This window comes from Ochotona princeps, chromosome 1 (assembly GCF_030435755.1).
Source record: "Ochotona princeps isolate mOchPri1 chromosome 1, mOchPri1.hap1, whole genome shotgun sequence".
NCBI lineage: Eukaryota > Metazoa > Chordata > Mammalia > Lagomorpha > Ochotonidae > Ochotona > Ochotona princeps.
Window position 1 is genome coordinate 42,123,795 of NC_080832.1, and position 25,750 is coordinate 42,149,544.

Genomic DNA, 25,750 nt, shown 5'->3' on the forward strand with positions numbered 1-25,750 from the left:
CCAGCAACTTCTTCTGGGTCTCGCATGCAGCATCCTTCATTGCTTTTCCAGGCCACAAGCAGGGAGCTGGATGCTAAGCAGGAGGCTGTATAGGAAGATCCCATATAAACTGATGCCCATATGGGTTCCTGGTGTGTAAGGCAAAGATTTAGCCACTGCCACTGGACCACCACTCTGAGTCCCCAAAATGTTAAATATTCTGCTTCTAGACCACTGGAACCACTAAAACAAAGTCTGGTTATGGGAGAATAGAGGATTGGGATGCACTGCCACTTGAGAAAAGGCTTATCTGGACTAGAAGAATGGATCCTCTGTAGGAAGCAGATGAAAGAAAACAATAGAAGAAAGCAGGAGTGTCAACTTCTGCCTTCCAGTGGCACAACCAAGCATAAGACAGACAGTATGCCTTGGGGAGGGCTCTGCTCTCTCCATCTGGTTCCATATGGGAAGGATTGTGTCTTTCAGCATTCAGACTTGTGTAATTGGAAGGCACACATTAAAGGCCTAACACCTGATCCTGAGGAATTTGTGTCCCTGATAAGAGGTATTTCTACAGCTCACAGCCATATCTGGCCAAATATTCAGACCCCTTTTATCTGTTAACACTATCAAGATCATAAATATCTAGATTTTGCAAAGTAATTGGTTTTGTTGAGAAATGAAGACAGAGGCGACATCTCTCAACTTCTTTCATTTCAACTTAGTCAGAGGCTAGCTCTATGGCTTAGTGCTTTAAGTCACAGTGTTGGCATCTGTTATGGGCTCTGCTTCAAGTTCCAGCTACTGTACTCCCAATCCAACTTTCTGCTAATGTGCCGGGGAATCATCACAGAATGACCCTAGTGCTTTAGTTCTTGCATCCCTGTGGGAGACCTATTTGAAGCTCATGGCTTCAGCCTGGCCCAGTCCATTTGGGAAGTAAGAAACTTCTCCTTCTGTCTCTCAATCTCTTTATCTGTAACTCTGACTTTCAAAATAATAATAGTAATAATAATAATAATAATAATAATAATACTATAATCAAATAATTATTGAGAATGGTTGTGAAAAACTTTGTCACTCATGTGTTGGTTACTCAGTGGCGTTTTTTTCATGGTGCTGTAATTTGTTGATATTGTTGTTGTTGTGGCTGTTCTAACTCATACCAGTTGTTGACCTTGTTTCATGGCTTCTCAGTTATGGAAATGTATAGTGACAGGGTACTGGGGTCTAATATATACAGATGTGGGGGAATAATGGAACATGCACCCCTGCTTCCAGATGAAAGATGGATTCCCAATGAAACTGTTGGACAAGTGCAGACAACGGGATGCTGGACTGTCTGACTTTGTACCAGTAATTTCTGGTTACACTTAAATAAGAGACTGATAGAATTATGATTCCTTATGAAGGTCTACACCATTGTAGTAAAATGGGCAAAATCTCGTGGGGTGGGAGTTTGGGGCTGAATCCCAGCCTATACGAAACTGTACCACATAATTCAAAAATAAAAATGAAAATATATTTAAAAATTAACATTTAAAGTTAAATAATTTGTGAACCTGCAGTGGTAGCCTAGTGGTTAAAATTATTTGCCTTGTATGTGCCGGGATTCCAAATGGCCACGGTTATAATCCCGGCATCCTTGCTTCCCATCCAGCTCTCTTCCTGTGGCCTGGAAAAGCAATTAAGGATGGCCTAAAGCCATGGGATCCTGCACCTGCCTGGGAGACCAGGAAGAAGCTCCTGGCTCCTGGCTTTGGATCGACTCAGCTCTGGTCAGTGCAGTTACTTGGGGAGTGAATTAGTGAACAGATTTTCCTCTCTGTCTCTCCTCCTCTCTGTATTTCTGTCTTTCCAATAAAAATAAATAAATCTTGAAGAATAAAGTTATATAATTTGTATTAACAACATTTATCCTGATATTTTAAATGACAATATGAATAGACACTTTTCAGGCAAATATATAAAATACATAGAATGAAAACAAAATTTAATAAAAAGTTTCGGCAAGCTTCGTCCATGTTGCTGTACGCTTAGAGAATCTGAGGGTCCTGCTTCTAGTGCTTGCTTTTGCATCAACATTTGCTCACTTTTCCTAGTTCCTGCTAGTGCAGCCAAAATAGCACAATCTCTTGAGTGAACCATTTCTGGCATTCTGACCATTTGCAGACATTATGGACTCCAGAAGATGAAGTTAATGACACTAATGATCCAGAACAGTCTATCATGTTGCCCAGAGTTCCTCTGGGGTTCCCTGCAATATTCAGATCTACACTACAAGCCATTGAGCAGAGAATAGCTAGGATAAGTTGCAGCTATTACAGGTGTCACTTAGCAAGGTAAGAGCTACACAAACTCGTCTCAAGTGGGAGTGGAAATATGTATGCTTATTTTCACAAGGAAGACGGAAATAACTTCCAACTGGTGCATACAGTGTGCACACAGAAATTGCCAACAGTAGGACTGAATGAAATTTCCATAGTGGAAAATTCACAGAGAAAAATGTGGACTAGATATATTTCAAGATAGCCCTTCCTCAACCTACAGAGCTTGCCCAAGTTTGCAAGGCAGAATGAAAGGGAAGCTTGTAACTTAAAAATAGTTTCTGAAGCAGTTTGCAGTGAGAGATGAGATAAAAATGGTTAGCTGAAGTTCTCAGAGGCCAGATGTTGGATCTGAGCTCTGTGGTTGTCATGGAAGAGCAAAACGGGCTTAGGTAAATGGCACCACAAGTATATGGGACATGTTTTATCCAGTTAGCACTTCAACTCATAATGGTAACAGTGACTCAGCCAGGATAAAACAGAAAAACACAAAAAACAAAAAGCCCTTTTGGACTTATGACTCTTCATTTTTACAACAGCAGGTGAGAACACACAGAAAATGCATCAACTTGCTTGTGGAAGCCAGCAAGCCTCAGAAAAGAGGTCCCATTACTAGTTGTAGCTGAGGAGCTGCAGCAAAAGTTCTGTATCTTCAATATCATATGCATGTGTTACCAACAATAGTGACAGCCAAGGAGTTACGGAGAACTTTTTAAAATTTCCGGGCTTAGTGGCTAGTAGAAAATATGTCATCCACCAAGCCTGCCTGATTGCCATCACACAAGTTGCCATAGAAACCCTGGAAAAGCACAGCATTGTGGAAACTGGATACTTTGTCTATCACTGCAGACCCAGAAAGGACATGTTTGGGCTGTAGTAGCACTTTCTTGATGTCTCTGCTCCAGAAGTTAGAAGAGGAAATGGATTATAAAATTGATGAAGAAGCACTGCTTGGAGGTATCATAGTCACAGGTAATTTCATGTACAGCCCTAAAATACTATGAGAAAGCATTTCATCACAGAAACATTTCATCAAGGTCAGCTTCCACAGTGTCATCATCTTGGCGGGCTGCGCCCATCTTCTGAAAGTTGCCAAAACCTTAGCGGAGCATATTTGCCACTGACACTGCTGGTCACACTGACAACCTGTACTATACTTACAGCATTCCACAGAATCAAGTCCAACTCTTTTTTCAAAAGTGGAACTCTGAGTTTGACCTCCTGATGGTGAATGAGGGAGCCAAGCAGCTGCCTAAAGATGAAGACAATTCCTACAGCTCACCCTGCAACCTGGGTTTGGAAATGACTTACATCCATCACAGTTTCTCCAGCACTAATTGATTCCATCCGTGAAGCAAAACAGGGATAGGAATGAAATTGACATTGTTGCTTAATATTATTGCAGATAAAAATGGGAATAATAATAACCTTATGGTCCATTGTGAAGTGTCTGGGACCCTCTAGGGAAGTCTCCTCCATGACCTTTAGCACGATCTAGGAGTAGGATTCAAGCACTGTCCTGGCACTGGATTTGATGTGAGGCTATCAATACCACTAATCTGAAGAAAAGCAATAACACATTGACCGGGTGAACTTGCTGTGCTTTTCTTGCTGAATCCAAGTAGCTTGAACTTGACTGCCTGTCTTAGTTCTTTGTTAAAGATTCCCCACAGTCTGACTCCAAATCAAATTGAGCCCCAAATCATTAAAACCTAGTAAGTTTTTCAGCCAGATCAAGATGTGTAGAGAGAACATTCTGTACTGTGTCATTGCCACCTGTATGAGGCTGAGGGAGGGCAGATACCTCCTCCTCAAGATCCCAAAGAGCAGATCCTTCATGGCTGTAGCCTGTGAAGAGGTCACCTTCAGCTATGATGAAGACAGTGAGGAGCAGAAGGATGAGGAAGGGGAAGCAGAAGAAACTGAAAGCATAGGACTAACGCTGAAGTTTGTGGCCCCTGACTCTGGATGGGCTCAGCTCTGGCCATTGCAAGCATTTGGGGAGTGAACCAGTGGATAGAAGAACTTTGTCTTGCCTTCTCTCTGTAAATCTGTCTTTCCAATAAAAATGAATAGATCTTTAAAAATCATAACTACAGATAACACTCTATTTGTACCTGTTCAAAGGATTCTCTTACATACTAATGAGAATTATTGCCAGTTTTTGCCCTCAATTTTTGCCAACATTTTTTTTTTCACTTCTCCTAGTAAGAATTTCAGATTAAGCTTTGAGTTTAAGTTTCCTATTTTTCTTGAGTCAGTCTTTCCTTTGAGTTGAAATTTTTTGATTTTCCCTTGCTTTGTTTCTAGTTTTATTGTACCTGGATCATCACTGATGTTTTTAGCAGGAGGTTGGTAAGAAAAATAAATGAGTTACTTTCAAATAGTAGTCCATTTACAGCATATAATCTATTTAATTAATCTGTGGTCTTAATTATAACTGTTACAAAATATTAGATTGAAAGTAAGTACTGAAAACTAAAAGCATCTTAATAAGTAGTTTGTTTAAATACAACTTCAAGGCCTTAAGATTTAATAACTTATGTAGAATGATGTTATCAAACTTATTTTTGCCCTTATGCAATTTACATTACCTTGAATAGTCCAAAAAAGGACACTGAAACTTGCTCATTTGAGTGACCTTTGGTTTCCACTTGTTCTTTCTTTCTTTTTATTAATTTCATTGCATTATGTAACACATTTCTTTATGCACTGGGATTCCCTCTGCCCCTCCCCAAACCCTCCCCCCCCTCCCCGGTGGATTGCTCCACCTTGTTGCATTTCCATAGTTCAAATTCAGTTGAGATTCTTTCATTGGAGGTTTTGACCAATCATAAAGTCCAGCATCTTATTGTCCTGGCAAGTTCAATGGCTTCTTGGTGAGACCATCTCTGGTCTGAAGGCAGAACCAGCAGAGTATCATCCCAATCAGGTAAAAAAACCCAACATAATATTTACAACCATCCATGACACTATGGCATTAATTGACATGGTATTGATTAACCAATATGTTACTAGGGAAATGCAGGTTCTCAACCACAACCTGTGACTTCTTCATAGACATTTCAATTTTGGTTTATATTCAGCCGTGTTCTATATACCTTAAAATGGCTATAGATTGCTATTCAGCTGTCTCCTGTCTATTTTAATGTTAGTACTTAGCATTTTATAGCATTGAAGCATGATTTTGCTGAACCTGGTTGTTTTTCGGGTAGTCTAACTCTATAACTTTAACAGGACATATGTTAACAGTTTAGGTGAACGTTTTTGGGAGGAGTGTGCAGAGAAATCTTTATCACCCCAGAGAGGAGTAACTGATCTTTGTGTCCCACCCAGTGAGTTATAAGTGCATCCCGGCTGACCGCTTCCTGTCTTTTTCTAAGCTATCCTAGTTTTTCTCTGTCTATCTATTCTAGTTTGTTTGTTCATTTGTTTGTTTGTTATGAGGGGTTTCTGGAGCGATCCTGATGGTCCTTACGAAAGAGGGTGGGGACCCAAAGTTGGAAGCAGGTAAGGGCCAGAGAAAGCTCCTCTCCCCAGTTCCGAAGGAAGTCCACTGCTCTTCTGTCGCTGCGGACCGCTCAGGGATCCTGGTTGTCGCTCCGATGACCCTGGATCCTGCGAGGCAGGAATTGGGCTTCTTCCATCCCACCTTGTAGATCCAAATGGGGGTGGGTGACCTCAGAGTTCCTGGCCCGAAGGCACTCCACTTCCCCCGTGGTCTCCTTGGCAGTAGGGATGCAGTCCTCGGTGCTCGCACTGATAGTCCTTGGTGAGGCTCCGGGAGTCTTCAGGGTTGGAATACAAGCCTCCTCCTGTCCCCCTGCTCCACTCTGGGGTCCCCCCCTGCTCTATGCGCATGACCTCCTGTTAAGAGGTTGCCAGGATTGCTCCTGATTCCCTCCACATGTCTTTATAGTTTTGCTATTGTCTAATGATGACTCAAGTCTGCTGTCTGTGAGTTACCCAGTCATGATCCTGATTGGTTATACTTCCCGTCTTCCTCACACCTACTAGGGTGATGTAAGATTGCTCTGCTCTCCCTCCCCATTTCCAGGCATCATAGAGCCTTATAAGTTTATTAGGTTTTACAATTCTTGATGTAGATCATAAGCAATCTGACTCATATCGATTGTTGGTTCATTGGTTACTTCACAATGTCTTATTGCATGAGATACAGGCTGTTTGGGGTTGAAATATTACTGTTTTCTGGATTGACATCATTTCATAACAGCCACATCAATCACAACAACAACAACAACACCAACAACAGATTATAGCACCATGACAAAATAATGCACCTCTGAGTAACCAACACATGCCCAACTAAAAGGAAACACAGAAGTCTTTTGGGAAAAATGATGCCATCGTCCACTTCATGAGCATGTGATGAATTCTACTAGTGAAAAGAGATTATTTGGAAGCAACCAGACTGACATAAAAACATCAAAACATATCAGAAAGCGTTGCAGTCTGGCCTGGCCCTGTGCGTTTTGTCCCAGTCCACACTTGTGCCAAGGGAGACAACTGTATCCTGACTAGACGCAGCCCCTTTCCAGCTCATGTGCCCCTTGGTGGGAACCTCCACCGAGCTACAGTGTTCCCTTAGCCCCTCAACCGCTGCCTGTTCCCAGCCAGTGATCTACCTGCCTGTGGTTGCTCTGACTCAGCTTGGCCTAGTCCTTCACCTGTCACAACCTTAGCCTTAGACACTGTGGATCAGCGTCCGTGGCTCACGCAGACCAGTTGGTATAAAAACTTAGCTGGGCAAGTCCTGTGCTCCACCCTGGTTACCAACCTTAATTGTGGGCTAAGGTGTGCTCTGTATTGCCCGGCGCGCCCATTCCATTGCCATTTTAATACATTGACCAGCTGTTGATGCAGCTTTGCCCAGCCTTTCCGACCCCCAGTTCACCAGTGGGAGATATAATTCGCCTGGGGAACTTCACGTTTCTCCCCTTTGAACCCCTCCCAGATCCCGTTCTCCTACATGCCACTGCACTTTGGGCCAGTGCTGGTGCAGTCCAGCCCTCCTCTTTGCCTTGCTTGAGTTGGTGAACGTTGTAGTCCGGCCACCCCGCACCCCCTCAGGATGCACACTCGAGCGCCTCTGCCCCAACTAGTCCAGATTGCCGTCGGTTCTCCAATCTGTGGTCCAAGGCATGCTTCCCAGTCACACCTAGCTTAGTCCATCACCATTCCATCTCTAGAAGTGACCTGTGGGGCTAGAATTTCTATAGGGTTTGGCCCTCGCCTCCCCAACTGAGTATTCCCCCGATATGTTTCTCTGGCGTGTTGTTAATGTTATAGGTCTGCTTAAGGTGACCGGACTCCGCTGGGTCAGTTCTGTTTCCAGCTCTGTCATTCACCTGGACCAACGAGTATTGTGTTCCGGCTCGATCCTACCGACTTCACACTCAGTCCCCACACAAATCAATGTGAGCTGTAGCCCCATTGGGGCAACTCTGCACAACCTCCACCCGATCTACACCCGTCCCTGCTTTCCATGCATGTGAGTGAGTTACCGCAGTCTTGTTCAGTCTGTCCTACCTCTCATTAAACTCTGAAAATTATTGATGCATTTTGAAGCCCAACTCGACCCGACCAGCCCTCTACCCAGCCCAGATAAATACTGGCATGTGCGTTTCTGTTTAGCTATCCCACCCCTATCTTGGTTTCGTGTTCATCAGAGGGGTAGTTACCTAAGAGGAAGATGCCCACTAAATCCCTACTAGGCCACTCGAGCTTCTGGGTCTTGGTTTGGTTGGTAACTCAATCTGGTTCTAATAGTTCTTATGGGTACTCTCATTCAAACCTTCATGTCTCAGTCCCACTCTTGCCCTAGTGTTTATGTTTACTATTGCTGGGAATCACCAGAAATTCATCTCTGACCTAAACAAAGGCTGGCCTTATTCATGAGTGTCCCTGGGCAGCTTTTTCTGATCGTAAAAACTCCGTAGCTCGCCGCCGGGCGGCCAGCAGGCAGAGCCTGGCACCATTTGATCCGGCCTGGCTGGGCCGCTCCCCCACTGCCGCCCCGAGCCCTTGGCCTCTAGGCCAAGGTTCCCATCCCTCCCCCACTCGCCCCACCTCTAGCTTATGACCGAGGGGCAGAGCTAGCCCTCTAGCCCTGTTCCGGAGGTTCCCTCATGGAGGGCTTACCTGGGGGGAGGTGGTAGCTCTTGGGCCTGGGAAATAGCGAGGGACCCCCTCACTGCCTTGCGGCGGTGGTCTTGGCATGCTGAGTCCTCATTCTTGGATCCGGCCTGGCTGGGCCGCTCCCCCAGGACTGTTCCGTGGAATATTACTCAGCTGTTAAGAAGAATGAAATTATATCATTTGCAACTAGATAGTCCCAACTAGAGCCCATTATGCTCAGTGAAATGAGTCAATCCAAAAAGAACAAATAAGGTATATTCTCTCCAATATAAGGAAACCATTATGCAAAGTGTAAATTCTATAACTCCTTCCATACTGGTATTATTTTGGCTGCATCCCATGTGTTTTGATGTTTTTGATTTCAGTTTCATTTCTCCCAAATAATTTCTTTTGTCGAATTCATGGTTGGCTCATGGATTACACAGTGGCATCATTTTTCCCAAGATAATTTTGTGTTTTCTTTTTGTCACCCATGTGTTTGTTTACTCAGTGGTGCAATTTTCATGGTGATGTAATTTTGTTGTTGTTTTTGTTCTAATTCATGCTAGTTGTTGACTTTATTTTGTGGCTTTTCATTTATGGGAATGTATAGTGATAGAGTAATAGAGACTACCATATTCAGATGTTGGGTACAATGCCATATGCATCCCTGCTTCCAAATCAAAGATGGAGTCCCAGTGAAACTGTTGGGAATGTGTAGACAATGGGATGCTGGACTGTCTGACATTGTCTGTACCAGTAATGTTGGGGCACACTTAAATAACAGACTGATGGAATCATGACTCCTGTGAAGGACTATACTATTGTAGCAAAGGGGGAAAATCTGTCGGGGGCAGGAGTTTGAGGGTGGGGAATCCCAGTCTCTACAAAATTATACCATAATTTTCAAAAATTCAAAATAAAAATTTAACAAATAAAAGATATTCATTATACTGTGCTAAGGGAAAGAAATGTGTACTTTATTCATGATTGAAGAGCAAATGCTGGCTACTATCAAAAGTGAAAGCAGAATAAAAATCTGATTTATTAATTGAATTTTGTTATCTTTTGTTAGAATTAATTCTCTAAGTTCCAGTTGCTAAATAATTACTATAATCTGTTTTAAAATATACTGATGGATATTTTCACTTTCCAAGCGTATTTGAATATTCATGAGCCCTCCATTGTGTATGTATATATAAAAATGGACACAAAATTCATTTTATGCAAATGCATTATATCAGCTTTCTGATTAAGTACTTCTTCATATTTCTGTGAGTAAATAATCATACCTTACAATATGAAATAAAATAGTTTTATTTTATGAATTAACTTACAACCTTTTTTCTGTTAACATAAACACTAATTTAAATGGACGACTAACTTAAAGGTGCTGTCAATTATAGCTGACAAATCTGTTCCTTGGAAGATAAAAGATTCATAGCCCTAACCTGTGCTCAGTGTCAGATGTGCTGCAAATGTCTACTGAAGGATTGTAGTTCTGAGTCATTATTTCCAGTAGTTGACTACTTAGATCAGGTGTAAGTTGCATTTCCTACACATTGTAGGCTTCCATGTGTAAACGTCCATCATCCATGTGTAAATGTCCATGTGTAGGCATAGCAGCACTGTGGCATGCACTGTCTCATTTAACCACCAGAAGTTCTACTTGCAGATTGGCCAACTAGGACTTTCAGAAATTAAGTAGCTACTAAAGGTCCCATGATTGACAAATAGCAATGCATGGACTGCAGTTTGGATCTTTCTGTTTCTCTAGGCCATGTCCATTATTTACTGATGCCACTATGATTGCTCAAGAATATACACGTATGGTACTCTCATGTTCCTAGTTGTGGAAGATACATCAATAAGATTCCTTCACAATGCTTCAAACTTTCAACTCTTAACTTATTTTTGCAGCTTTTCATGGGAATCACTTTTTTATTGAGAGTCTTTGATAACTTTGCATATCCTTCCTCCATAAAGCAATCACGTTTTCCATTTTGATTTGCTTTTTTCTCTGAACTGAGAAAAACCAAATGAAGTAATAGAACATTTGGCACTGGTTATAAGACTGAATTCTTTGCAAGTCACTTTTCCCTAGTTATTTCTAAAGAGTATGTAGTAATGCAATAAGCATAACAAATATGATGTCATTTAAAATTCAAGTTATTCATTTATCAGAAACTTCTGATTTAGTACTATAAATTGACAAATTGTTTTCCCATTCTCTGTTTTACCCTCTTAGGTATTATACTAGCAGTGGGCTTCTACAAATATAATGATTTATTTGATGGTAGAGGGCCATCCCCCACACATAAGCATCAGACGTGTGAATTAACACTGATAGCACAGGCAACTGTGGTAACATTTGACTTAGGTCACTAAAAGCTAAGAGAGTAAACTCAAGCCACAAAAAACTGCAAGTTATTTTATGTTATGGACCTTTGGGTCATTTAAAAGTGCTCAAAAGAATAAATTTCAAATCCCCAGCACTCAAGAGTCTACCCTGAGGCGAAACAAATGACAATGCAGATAGCAATCTGCATCTTTTGATTATTTAAGTTCAAATTTATTGCAGATATGTGGAAGTAACTATTTAAATGACTAAGTCCATTGAACTGTCCTGAAATGCAAGAAACAATAAGAGAATAATTTTAGGACTCATTCAATTTTAATTCAGATATTACAAAATTTCTTTGAAGAAAATAGAGTTCAAGTTCAGTAGATTCACCACACTCTGAACTTCCTGTGCTTAATTTGAATTAGTTGAGAAGATTTAAAAACTAAAACATGCATACACAGTCCATTAGGTATTAATAATTAAAATAGGGCTTATCTAAATCTTGAACCTTTATAGATAAATGATTGTTAATTTCAAGTACAAGAATGTATTAGAATAAACTTATCAAAAGACCAAACATTTGGCTATACATGTGTGTCTGTATCACTTCCAAATGCATGCTTCCTTCTCTAGTATTAGAGTATTGTATATTATTTCTGAGAGAATACTTATTAAAAAGGGCACTCCCTGCAGTTGTGCATAACTGTCACGACTTCAGTTTCCAACAGAGTGTAATAAAAACTGTAGCAAAGACTTTATTTAACAAAATAAAAACATATAGCAACATTCACTGTTCCTGATTTATCACCATTACTTCTGGCATGGACTAGCCCTTCCTCGACATGCTGTTTTATGCCTTGTGATTCAGAATGCCCTTTTATAGCATATTGCAGTACTTCAGGAAGGAGAAGGCCCAGCTTCTTCACATGGCCATAAATCATGGAGCTTGTAGCTATGGCAGTTCTTACAAGGTTACCCAACCCTTGAGTCTCTAAGATTTTTTTCTTTTCCTTTTATCATTGAAGATGGATGTCCGCACAATTTTGTTCTAGAGGGCTGAAGTGTAACTGTGGCTTATAGGTAATTTTCTTAAGTGAAAAAGAGAAAGCAATTCTACCTGTTTGGACTGCTTTTACTCTGGTTTTAGCTATAATCAGTTTCCTCACACATCATTTTAGTTCCACTGTTTAGATGTGAGCACAAGTTACTACCTCAGAAATTTTCTTTCTTAAACACCTAGCCTGTTTGCTTTACTAGACTGTCTTGCTGCAGACCAGCTCTAATCATTTTCTCTTAAATGTAGACTGATAGTCAGTTATGATATGTTCTCTTTCAGGAATACTACATTTTAGGGAGGGATGCACATATAAATTTATAGCGATGATCTTTCAGGCACACTGTGAGACAACTGAGGGAGTGGCTACCACCTTGGGTTTCTCAAGGCTCCCATGCCACATCAGATCAGAGGCTGTAAATCCTTGAGCCTGACTTGCTTCAGTCTGTTTCTCAGAGAACAATGTCACAGTATTGCAGCTATTCCTGTTACTTTCCCCAATCTGCAGTGCTGTATGTATTTCTTCTCTTTAATGTATGACTTGAACACATTTTTATTATATTTATTTCTAACCATGCATTTTCCCAAGGATTAGACTTTGTTCCAGTTCTGGGTAATTTATCCATCTGTATATTTGTTTTAAAGATGTAGTACAATTATATTAAGATTTGAATACCAGAATGGCCATCATATTGTATCTAAGACAGTTGACCTATAATCACAAAGCCCACATGTAAACCAAAAGGATGCTTTTAAGAGTTTACTAAAAGAATAAATAAGAAATGATTACATTAAATCAATGACATTTTAAGGATGTCAACAAGCGCTGAAATTTTAAAAATAAAATATATAAACCATTTGTTTTACTTCATTGCAAGGAAACAAATTAACATGAGCCATATAAAAATGAAATAACTTTATTTATTCTGTATTCATTTTATTCCAGACATTATGCTAGAAACCCGAGTGACATGTCTAGTGAAATTTCATCACATGACCTACAAGACAGTATGATATTATTCCCTCTCACAAATGGAAAAATAATGAGGTTAAAGATGTTCAGTGATACAATTCTATCTAGCTGGGAGGACAGACTAGGATTTAAACTCAAGGCTATTTTACTTTAAATGTGTAATTATTCAGTCACCGAGCCATTTCTCTATATGAACTCTGTCTAGAAAGCACTTATATTCAAGACCAGAGCAACCTGAATATCAAATGGAATAAGGAATTCCTTAGTAAGTGGACTCTGAATGTCACAGCTGAAGTCCACTTCTTTCCTCACAACTCCAGTGGTTAATAGAATATGTTTACATCAAGTAAACACAGGGGTATTGACAGAGCACCCTTAGAATCCTGCATTTGCTGCTAATGCTTTTGCTTGCTTATCTCTCTGATACATTATTTTTCAGTGTCTTAGGTCACAGCCATAAGCAACCTTATTGGGAATTTCAGAATAAAATTAATGTAACGCATACAAACACATCTTAGCAATGAGACAAGTCAGGCCTTGTCTGCACTTGCAGATTCTGATATACAATATCTACCCTTGGGGGAAGGTCTGTATCAAACACACACACATTGAGCTATTCAGGTCCTGTCTTCTTGGGAACGTGGCCTACTTATTTAACATAGAAGCACTAAGGAAAGTATTTACTTTGCAAAAGCAGAAGGAAAATTATCCTGTATTTCTGAGGATTCAGAGCCATAGACGAAATGAAAACAAAAAATAAGAACATAGATCAACACAAAAATAAATGTTAATGAAGCAAGAGAACATTTGTGTCATGCTAGCATAGTGGGGAGACAAGTTAGAGGTGTGAAACTGTGATCATGATCTTGATGTTATTATTTGTTCAGCTTTTTCACTTAAATTACACAAATTGTCAGATAATTATAGTCTAGCATATTGTAACCGAAATCTCAAATAATGTAAGTGGCAAAAAGCTCATTTTTGTAAAATATCTATGTTTGTGTACATGTTCAAATTTCCAGTGGAATACCGGGAAACGGCTATCCATAAAGGGAAAGAACTGTAAGCAGATTGTGGGGGGGGGGGGGCTACAGATTTTGTGTTTGGCATGTGAGTCTGTTTGAATATTCTATAAACAGAAGTGACTCATGTAATTATTGTATTATTAGCAAAGAAGATAATCATGAATTCAGAAAAAAACCCATGATGTTAGGAAGATTTTTTTTATAAACACAGTAAGATCACTGTGCATTAATCCTCTGGTTTAGATAAAAACAACAAAACTAATTCATCAGGCCCGGCAAAATAGCCTAGTGGTTAAGGTCCTCGCCTTGCACGCACCAGGATTCCAAATGGGCACCGGTTCTAACCCCGGCGGTCCCGCTTCCCATCCAGCTCCCTGCTTGTGGCCTGGGCGAGCAGTTGAGGACGACCCAAATCCTTGGGACCCTGTACCCATGTGGGAGACCTGGAAAAGCTCCTGGCTCCTTGCTTCGGATTGGCTCAGCTCCAGCTGTTGCAGCTGCTTGGGGAGTGAATCATTGGAGGGCAGATCTTCCTCTCTGTCTCTCCTCCTCTTTGTATATCCACCTTTCCAATAAAAATAAATGAATCTTTAAAAAATAATTAATTCATCAAGGCAAGTTACATGTAACTTAGATTAAGTCAAATCAAATATTAGAAATTTTTAAATTTTGGCCTTTCTTTTTCTTTCTTTATTTCTCTCTCTCTTTCATCCTCTCCTTTATTCTTTTTTTCTCCCAACCTCCTTCTTACCTTCTTTCTCCCACTTTCTGTCTGTCTTGCACTCTCCTTCAGAGATGTGTCACTTCACTAAATTGCTAGCAAAAACAAGAAGACAGGAAAAAATCAATAGATTGCAAGGTGAAGGTCAGGCTCAGAAAGGATGGCTCATTTTGCGCCTGTAATCTCATTTAAAATAGCAACAATATAGCCGACACAGTCAATACAAGTGATAATTGTACTAGGAATTCATGATGTGTGTTCTTTTATTTCAACTATCTTGAGTAGTTGGCACCAAAATCTTATGTTGTATTTGAAAGAACTGAAATAATATTATTACTCTATGGCTTCAATGAAAATGACAGAACCAGAATTTGAAACTCAAGTTGGTTTATCTCCAAAATCTACTTTTCTCTACTGCAACATTTTGATTCTTAATGTTTAAAAAATCAGCTTTTTTGTATACACCAAATGTATTTTAAAAGATAATATTTTAAAAATAAGTGTTTTGGGTATCTGTTTGAATATGCCATGCTGCTTAATCTTACCTAAAACAAATTAATAATAGCAGTTAAATATTGCCCAGGAGAACAACAGAAGCAGTGTGAGATTCAGGTGTTTGGCCTCATTGTTCCATCTGGAGTGCGGCTCCAAACAATGCAATGTGGTTTCTATCGGGATGACAATAACCTGTGTAGTCTAGAGTGCCTGTTAGTGGTTTCTATCGGGATGATAATAACCTGTGCATTCCAGAGTGCCTGTTAAGAGGAGACACGTCACCTTCTGTTAGTGAAGTGGTGACAATAACGTAGAGGTGTGCAGAGGCCTTCGGCGTTTCTGGAAAGATAAACAAAGCCACACACTATTTGTGAAAATGTGAACAGAAAGAGAAATATAGCACAGGTGCTACATCTTTTTTCTGCTTGAAAACACTCTATTTGGTAAAGCTATTGAAGATTTTGTCACCTACAATTACAGTTATTCAAGCTGATGTGAGATACAATTGCTATAGTGCTCAGACTGCACACTCTTATATAAGAAATGGCTTAGGAAAAAATAGGCAATTCCATAAACAATCAAACACCTTTAAAGTAGTAAAATTCTTCAAATGAGGATTTATGCTATGCTTGAGCATGAAATAAATATCAAGTTAAGTATTTAGCTTAATTTAGACAAAGAAGCTGAAGGTTGTGCCGTAAATGGGGTGGAAGGGCAAAGGAGAAATTTTTGTCACTGATTTTAATTTTAAGTTAGTTGCATTTTTGATACAATTTCTTGGTCTACAATAGAGCTATCATAATTGTTTTCCAAATCATATTTGTACAAATTTGCTGAATATTTGAGTACACTGAGAAAGTTCCAAGTTTATTCTGATATCCACTCTTGATTAAAGACCAATTCTTTTCCAAGAGTGAAAATTATTACATCTCTATGCACAATGTATAAATATATACATGTATGCTATATAAATACCCACTATACATGCTGTTATACATAGTTCTAACTTTTTTTCAACTCCACGATTCAATTATAGTTTCTCTGTTTGCTTGGTAGTTTCTGAAAAAGTTCCTGGGAATTCTTATCTTCTGGTATTCACTTCATGTTAAACCCACCCTTTTACTAGTTCCAATGTTCTATAAGCGTGCAGAATACATGAAAAAGCCATGGGATGCTACATTCAAAACATTAAAGAAAAGGCTGGAGTTTTGTTCCCATTCATCAATTTATATTCTGTCTTCTCACTTATTCAGTCTGATGAGGTCTACCTGGCATGTTGTGAGTTGCCCATGGAAGAGGCCCTTATGATAAGAAATCAAGGCTGATTAGCTAACAACAGCCAATGAGAAAATTAAATGGTTAGTACATCAGCCTATGAGCAACAAGATCCTTCCCTATGCCATGTGTGTTTTTGAGGGCTGGCGCTTCTTCAGTTGAGCTATCATTACCAAATCATTTGATTGTAGAAAAATAGGCAAGGTATCAGTAAAAAAGACTGGCAGGGTGATTTCAATGTGTAGCCTGTCTTGAGATGAAACACTACAGAGGCTGGCTGGCACATGGGAAATTGGCTTGCAAACTTTAGAAAGAAATGGTACATAAAGCAAAAGTCTCTTTTTGCTTTTGTTTTTAAAGCAGTTTTTTTTAAAAAGATTTATTCATTTTTTTTTTATTACAGCCAGATATACAGAGAGGAGGAGAGACAGAGAGGAAGATCTTCCATCCTATGACTCACTCCCCAAGCAGTTTTATTAAAAAGGAAGAGACCAGAATATCTGACGAAACTTTTCTTTTCCTCGTTTTCCACGAGAGGTCTGGAAATCTGTGCTTTAAACAAATTAACTAATTTTCATTGAAACTACCTTCCCTTAGTTGTAGCTTGTGTATAAGCAGCTAGTTAACATGATATCGCTTTACTTTTCATTAAAGCATCAGAAAATCACTTATGTTTAACATTCAGGTTTAGATATTATCTTCTGGTTCCCAGAAAAATTGGTTAAATAAAAAAAAAACAATTTCTGAAAGCATATGAATCTGGATGTTTTGCCAGTGTTTCTGATAATGCAGATATTTAGTTGACATCAAAATTTAGATATTGTTTTTACCTTTGTTAAAATTTGCTTCTGTTCAAATTTGTTGAGACCGCACGTAAAAGTATCCTAATATTACTTTGGCTGGTATTTTCTAATTACTGTATAATATTTTGGGAATGCAAATTTTATTTGAATGTCAACTACAGTTAAGCATGTGCCATTTGTTTTTCTTACTCAGGTTTTGCAATTTGATGGAATGTTTTTATTACAATTTAATAAATGTTTGCTTTATTTTAAAAAATTTAGATATTGCATAAAATATTAAATGCAACAAGTCTGCTGCCTTGCTGCATTTTGTGTACCTGGAAGATTCAAGGGTATCAAATATTTAAAGATAGCTATTCAATCATCTCTCTTTCTCTGCTGAAGAAGGAAGCTTGCTACTGGAATCCAACCCAGATCCTTTTCATGCAGAAAAAATATTGTGCTATGAAAGTGACTACATCCATGCTCTTAAATTTAGCCTCAGAGTTGATGTATTTCTACAGCCTAAAACAGGCATGGATGTATGATTTGAGGTGAGAAGTAAACAAGAAATTGTTCAATTAAAACTGCAGTGATGATTTTTGGAAGAATAATTATCTGGCCTAAACATAGGACAAGAATTAGTCCACTCATATAAAGAAGGAAAATAAGAAAGTGATACTTCTCCAGGCTATCCCCACTCCATCCCTGCGTCAAAATGTATTGCATTTATGTTTTTGTTGCCATGCGCAGTTTGTGTGGGAGAGAAATTTATTGCCAGATTCATAAAAAAAGACATGTGGGTAGTCTTGGACCTCATAACTCAAAAGCCAGGGAAGTCAGAAAAATCCCTAAACAGGAATTTCTCCCCTGTACTGGAGTGTTTACCTGGTGCACAGTGTGTGAAGTGATAGTCATCAATCAGGCATCAGGGCAGTAACATTGACTGGACACAAAAACAGTACATTTAAGTTTCACAGAAATTAGAAGTCAGTGGTCCTACCATTTCACTGTCAAAGAATTAGAGGTTACAATTCAGTCATTGTAGCATACATAATAATCATTTTTATAATCAACAAAGTGTTTTTCTCTCTTTCACTTCTTCCACTCTAAACTTGCTATTTGTCTAGCATCTATTTTTTTCAATTTTATGTTATTGTACAGTAAAATTAACTTGTTTTTGGTTCTTCATTAACAGATGGAACGTTTATATTTTTCCTTCAAAATTCCCTTATATATCCTTTTATATTCACATGCCTTTCTCACCTTGAGCTTCTGACAATCCTTGATCTACTGTTCAATTTTGTAGTTTTGTGCTTTTGAGAATGCCATATAAATGCAATTGCAAAGTATGTAATTGGAGACTGGCTTGTTTCACGTAGCGTAATGACTTTGAAATACATCCATATTGTATGTGCCACCACTTTGTTCCTTTATATGGCCTTTGCTTAGTAATTTTTATTTCCCATTACACAGATCCTGTGAATGTCTTCTACAATTTATACCTTTTGGGAATTATTGCAAGCATTGTTCTTTCTTAAATTTTGGTTTCCCAATTGTACATTGCTAGTATGCAGGAATATAATTGAATTGTTAATGTGTTAACATATCCTGCCCACTTTCTAAACTCGCTTTTTAGTAATAGAAATTTTTCAGAGTTTTTCATACTTCTGCATAAATAATCATGTGATAAATGCACAAATACTTATTTATTGCCTTCCATAATGTTAAACAATAGTGCCAGGGACTGACATTGTGAGAGTTTGTCAGGATGCAACACGTACCACCAGCAACCCGTATCAGATCCAAAGGCTTTTGGCTGGGTAGAGTTCCTGCTTCTCTGCTTCTGATCCAGAGGCAGCAGAGGATGACCCAAAAGCTTGGGCTTTTGCCACCCATGCGAAAAAGTAGAAAGGAGTTCTTTGCTCTGGTTTGGCCTGGCTCAGCCCTGGCTGTTGTTGCCGTTAGGAGAGTGATGCATTGGATTTAAGATCTCACCCTCTGTCTCTCCTCTCCCTGTGATTCAGCCTTCCAAATGTAAACAAACAAATAAATGTATGTATGTTTTGAAAATGAACATATCATGAGTCGGTGTCACCATGCTTCTTCATACCCCAGCTGCTCCATATCCAACCCAAATTGCTGCTTATGGCATTGGAAAATAGTAGAGTATGACACACGTCCTTGGGCTGCTGAACCAACAAGGGAGACCCGAAGGAACTCCTGGCTTCAGATAGGCCCAGCTCCAGTTGTTGCAACCATCTGGGAGAGTGAATCAGTGGATGGAAGATCTCTCTGCTCCTACTTCTCTCTGTGACCTTTCCTTTCAAAAAAAAAAAAATCTTTAAAAATAAAACTAAACAGGTAAAATTGGGCATCTTTGTACTAGTGTCAATTGTGGGTGAAAAGTGTAGTTTTCAGTCTCTCATGATTGTGACATCTGCTTTTTAAAAAAAATTTACTTCTTTTTAAAATTTTCATTATGTGATACTGTTCCATAGGCCCCAGGGATCTCCCTTATTTCTTCCCCAGTTCCCTCCCCCATCATTGAATTCCCCTATATCATTATTCTAGTATAGTTATTAATACACAGTCATATGTCCATTACTGTGGGCATGGACAATGGCAGAGTCCAGCATCCTATTGTCAAGATATAGTAAACAGTTTCATTGGGAGTCCATCTTTGTCTGGAAGTAGAGTTGCATACTGCATTGTATCCTCACAGCTGGATATGATAATCTCCATTACACAGCTACTATATATCCCCTTAAATGAAAAGCCACAATAAAAAATCAAAAACAGGAAGAAAAATAGATATTTTTATAATACAATGAAGTTAAACAACATGCTATTAGATATGATTGTCTGCATTGCACAGCTACTATACATCCCCTTAAATAAAAAGCTGCAAAACAAAATAAACAGCAGGAAGAAAAAAAGAAATTAACAGCACCATGAAGTTAAATAACATGCTACTGAATGACTAATGTGTCGCTGAAGAGATGAAAAAGAAAATCAAGAACCCTCTTGAAGAAAATGATACTTTTGTATGATCTATGAGTCATTGAAGAAATTAATCAGAAGAAAGTGTTTTTGAACAGGTAAGAATAACAAAAAAATCAAACTCCATGAATTATACTTTCTGCTGATCTTTGTTGGTGAAATTTGTCTCCTGTAGGCAAGAAATAGATCGGTTTTGTTTTTTAATCCAGCCTACTAATCTATGATGTTTGATGAGTTTAAGCCATTTACATTCAGGGCTAATACAAATAGGTGGTAATTTGGTCCTGTCATTTTAGAAATGGGATGCTCATTGATTTAGTCTTCTGTTTTTATTTTAATAGGATTTTCTTTGCATTTGCCTTTGGTTTTGGCGGGCACTATTCCTTTTCTCTGTCAAGAGAACATCTTGAAGTATCATTTGTAGAGCAGGTTTGGAAGAGGCATATTCTTTTAGCTTTTCTTGACTGTGGAAGAATTTTAATTCATTTTCAAAGACAAAGGAAAGTTTTGCTTTTAGAATCTGGAATATTTGTTCCATTCTCTTCTGGCCTGTAGAGTTTCCGGTGCGAGAGGTCTCCTGTGAGTTTAATTGGCATTCCTTTATATGTCAGTTGATCTTTTTTCACATGCACATTTGAGGATCTTTTTCTTATGTTCGATTAAAGAGATTATCATATGAAGATCACTTTTGGTCAACCTTGCTTAGAGTTCTGTGCCCCTCCTGGATGTTGTTTCCCAATTCTTTTTCTAGATTAGGGAAATTTTTCCTGGTTATTTCATTAAACACATTTGTAAACCCAGATTCTCTTTCTGTACCTTCTGGGACTCCCATAACTCTTATATTTGGCCTTTTAATAGTGTCTTTCAATTCTTAAATACTATTTTATTTTCGGCCTAATCCAGCTTTGCTTCCAGGCTTTTTTTTTTGTTTCCCCCTGGTGACAGGAAATATCTTTCAATTTTTAGATTCTTTCTTCTGCCTCCTTCATTCTGTTTTGGAGACTCTCCATTGCACTTTTAATTTGCTCCACTGTATTCTTCATTTCTGATGTATCAGCTTTCATTTGATTCCCTTCCAGTGTGACATATTCCTTAAATTCCTTGAACTCCTGCTTTACGTGCTTCTCACTGTTGATAAGAAGCTTTATAGCAAGTGTTTTGAATTCTGTATCACCCAATTTCTCGATGTATTCCTCAGTGAACCCTGAGGTTGGCAAAGGGTTTTGCTCCTTTGCAAGGGAGTCTTCAGTAATATTCATTGTGCCTCTGTCTCGTCTTTCGCTCTAGGTTAGTGTACTTCTGGTTATCAGATTCTCCTTTTTGGGACAGGTTTCTAAGCTCTGTCACCCACAGGTCTACAGTTCGATTTTACTTGTTGCAGTTGGTACATGACTCTTTGTGTGCAATCATTTTTGCCACTCCCTCCAGCAAGTTCCAGGTCTGGGTTCTTATGTTAGATTTCCACCAAGGTCTCCATAGCTCCTGCTCCTGGCTCACCTCCTGTGATACTGTGCTGAGGTTGCACTGTTGTCTATACAAACTTTCTCTTACTTCCGGTTGGAGCAGGTCCCAGGATTGGGGAGATACCAGGTATCCTATATAGCTAGGTTGTTGGTGGTGCTCATCTTGCTGGAACCTGTTGGCCGTAGGGTCTGAGGGTCACACAGACTTATTTTGACCTGTCGAATGCCATTTTCTGTATTATTTTGCTGTGGGAACAGTGCAATGCAATGAGCTGGGTGAGTTCTTGCCAAGCTCAGAGCATAAGCAGCTCACTGTTGTTCCTGCAGTCTTGAATTCTTTGCCACACTGTAAGAAATGACACCTGATGTGCCACTGCTGGTGTTCTTAATCTGCTGACCATCAGGTCTAAGGGCTACCTGGACTTGTCTTGGATGGAACCTATAGGATGCCATGTTGTTGTAGCTCAGTGAGCCAGAAATGAGTTCACTCTCAGGTCAATGCATGCATATTCCTGCCCCTTAGCCCTTGCCTCCTTAAACAAAATTGCACCTAAGTAGGTTCTAGGAGGCAGACTGGACTGTGAAATCCACCCTGTTCCTGCACCGCCCGTCTGGGTCCTACAGCTCTGTCTCTGCTCCTGGCCAACTCAAACAAACCAGCATTATGAGCAGTTCTTTGTCTAGGTTCACCTCCTGAGCTCCCAGTAAATATCTTTTCCCACCTTGTTGCTGGTGGAGTTCTGGTTGCTGGTGGAGTTCAGATCACCACTCACTAAATGCATCTGGGGTATCAGTCACTGCAACACCACACCATTGTTTTCACTGCTTTCCTGTGTCTGTCAGTCTCCAGGCACCCCTCTGCTGTTGTTCTTTTTTCTCCTAGTTTCTGGAATGTGCCCTCTTTGCTTCACACTTGCTCATGTTTCTCCATCTATTTAAACTTGTCCTTACCCTAGTCTGATATCTTGATTCTCCGACTTTTCATTTTTGATATCGCTGATTTTAAAGGCCTTTTTTGCAGTATTGAAGATAATCTTCTATTCGTAGTTGGCTAAGAATTTTTTTCTCCAAAAATATATGAATATTGACTTTTAAAAAGAGTTTTGCTTTGGGCCTGGCACAGTAGCCTAGTGGTTAAAGCCCTCACCTTGCATGCTCTGGGATCCCATTTCAGTGCTGGTTCTAATCAAAGCAGCCCCACTTTCCATCCAGCTACCTGCTTGTAGCCTGGGAAAGCAGCACAGGTTGGCCCAAAGAGTTGGGACCCTGTACCCTTGTGGGAGACTTGGAAGAATTTCCTGGCTCCTGCCTTCGGGTGGCTCAATTCTATCTGTCACAACCACTTGGGGAGTGAATCATTGGAGGAAGATCTTCCTCTCTGTCTCTACTCCTCTCTGTATATCTGACTTTCCAATAAAAAAAAATTTTAAAAAAATAAAAAGGAGTTTTGCCAGGTGTACTGATGTGATCATACAGTGTTTCTTTTTGCATCCTAGGAAAAAACCCACTTAGTAATGTTTGCCTATTACATTGCGTATGCTAGTTTGAGAACATTCTTTTTTTTTCTTTCTGTTTTTTTGGGTTTTTATTTCTTATCTTTGTTTGATTCTTCTCCTTCATCTCTTCCTCTGGGTTATTTGAATATTTTTTAATGTTGCATTTTTATTTTTCTTTGTCTCTGGTTTAATTTCCTTTTTGATTACCCTCTCTTTTCTGTGAACTTAGTCATCTCATGCATAGTCATGCATTGTAGCTCTCTTCAGACAATGTTGCAATTTTTCTCTCAACTGTCAAACATATTTTAAAGATACTAATTGGAGAATAGCCACCTGTTTTTACTCAAATATTTTTTGTTCATGTTGTTTAATATGATTATTGATTTTATAAGTTTACTGCTGGTGTAACTCCTCTTTCTAGCTGAAGAACCAACTTAGGTGATTCTTCTGCCTTTGGTACGATGGCTATACATTCTTTTCAGTTTCATTCATCTGGAGATGAATTTCTACTAGTTTCATTCCTAAAGGATGTAAAGGTACTTCAAAAGTTGGTGGAAAGTGGAATTAAAAGATAAGGTCATTTCGGCCCCCGAATATTGAAGTAAATATATATGTATTTTCTGCTGAATACATAGAATAATAACTTCTATTTTATGCACTTTGAAAATATTTTGTTTGCTTCCATTTTCTGTGTTTTTTAATGAGAAATCTGTGGTACTTTTAATTATGCTTCCTGTTGATGATGTATAGTTTTTTTGAGTGTTGTATTTTATTTCTCCACCTTTAGGTTCAGCCAGTTAATAATGATGTATTTGTGTGAAGAATTTGATTAGATTATTGAATCTACAGGATGATTTGTTTAATCAAATTTAGGACATAAATTGTTGTCAATAATATTCTTTTTCTATAATTCAAAAAACAGAAATATTTGAATGTTTCTTATTGTCCCATGTGTCCTGGATGGTATATTTATGTTTTGTTTTAAAATCCATTTTCTCTCCTCTATAAGCATTCATATTTCTGATTATCTATTTCCTCGTTGATTTTATTGTCTCTTTTCACTGTCATTCTTTTTTACTACTTTTTAAATTTAGTGAGTTTTAGTTTTTGGTAATAAAATTCCCATTTGTTCTTTTTTTTTTTAAAAAAAGATTTTTTTAATTTGGATAGGCATAACTACAGAGAGAAGAAGATACAAAAAGAAAGATCTTCTGTTTGCTGATTGACTCCCCAAGTGACTGCAATGGCTGGAGCTGAGCTGATTCAAAGCCAGTAGTCAGGAGCTTCTTCTGGGTCTCCCATGCGGGTGCAAGGTGCCAAGGATTTGGACCATCTTCTACTGCTTCCTAAAGCCAAAAGCAGAGAGCTACAGGGACGTGGAGCATCCAGGAAGCTGACTGGCACCCATACAGAATCCTGACACATGCCTAGAAAGGCGAGTATTTAGCCACTGAGCCATCATTCTGGCTCTTCCATTTGTTCTCTTTATCACCTGCTACTTTGATCTATCTCTTTATTTTCACGTCATTTTGCATATTTCACAACTGCCTGTGTTGAAGCATTTTATAATAGTTGACATATTTGAAATAAAATATTTATCAAAGAACTCCAAAATCTTTCTTTCCACTTATGCATTAGTCTGTTGATTGATTATATTTTTCATGTGAATTGAAAATGCCCTGGATTTTCACGTGCTAAATAATTTTGGATGCTTGCCTGAACATTCTGAATATGATAAACTGCATCTTGTTGCTGATCCTATAAAGTGCATTGATATTTTTGTTTTAACAGATAATTGATTTGGTGAGTTTCAGGACACAACTTTCTCCACATTTCTTTCTGTGTGGTTCAATGCTAGTTAAGTTTTCAAAGCTTATTAACATTTAAACCATATGTTTGCCATAATGTAATGACAAGTTAGGGACCAAGACAGCCATATAAATCAATTTACTTCTCAAATTCCTTGAAGGACTGGTTAAATGTGGTTGTACTGCTTGGAGAGGAGCACACAGTGTTCAGAAACAACTTCAAAGGGCTAACTTTCCTGAAGGTTTCTCAATTCTTTCATACCATCTCCAAGCACTCTAAGCACAGCTTTCAGTCTTTCCACCAGGTGGTGCTCATCCACCTGCTTCCATTATAGCATTAGAATCTATAGTCAGGTATGTAGACAACAAGCAAAAATGGGTGATGTGACCTACCTTCCTGACAGCTGCACCAACCAGAAGAGTCCCACGCACTGCCCTTCAGAACCTTGGCTTCCATAGGAGTCTGTTTCTAATGCTATTACTTCAGTTGCTTGAAGTCTGAGGAGTAACAGTCTAGAGAAAAAGAAAGAGGCAAGTGATTCAGAAGCACTGACTTTAGAAATAACATTGCAATTTTCTGTATGACAATTTGCTCCTTTCCAGTTTCTCACCAATTTCCCTCCAAGGTGACTCTGTCTTTGGAAGTCTGCTAGGTCTGTATGGAGTATCAGTGCTCAGGTGCATAAAATATAGAGTGGATATTTGGTCCAGCAATGGAGACGCCCACATCTCACATCAGAATGCCTGTGTTGAACTCCTGTGATAGATCCTGGCTTCAACTTCTTGTTAACACATGTACTGGAGGTGATGTCTTAAAAGAAATAGATTCCTGCTATCCATATGGGAGATCTGGATGGATTTTTTGAC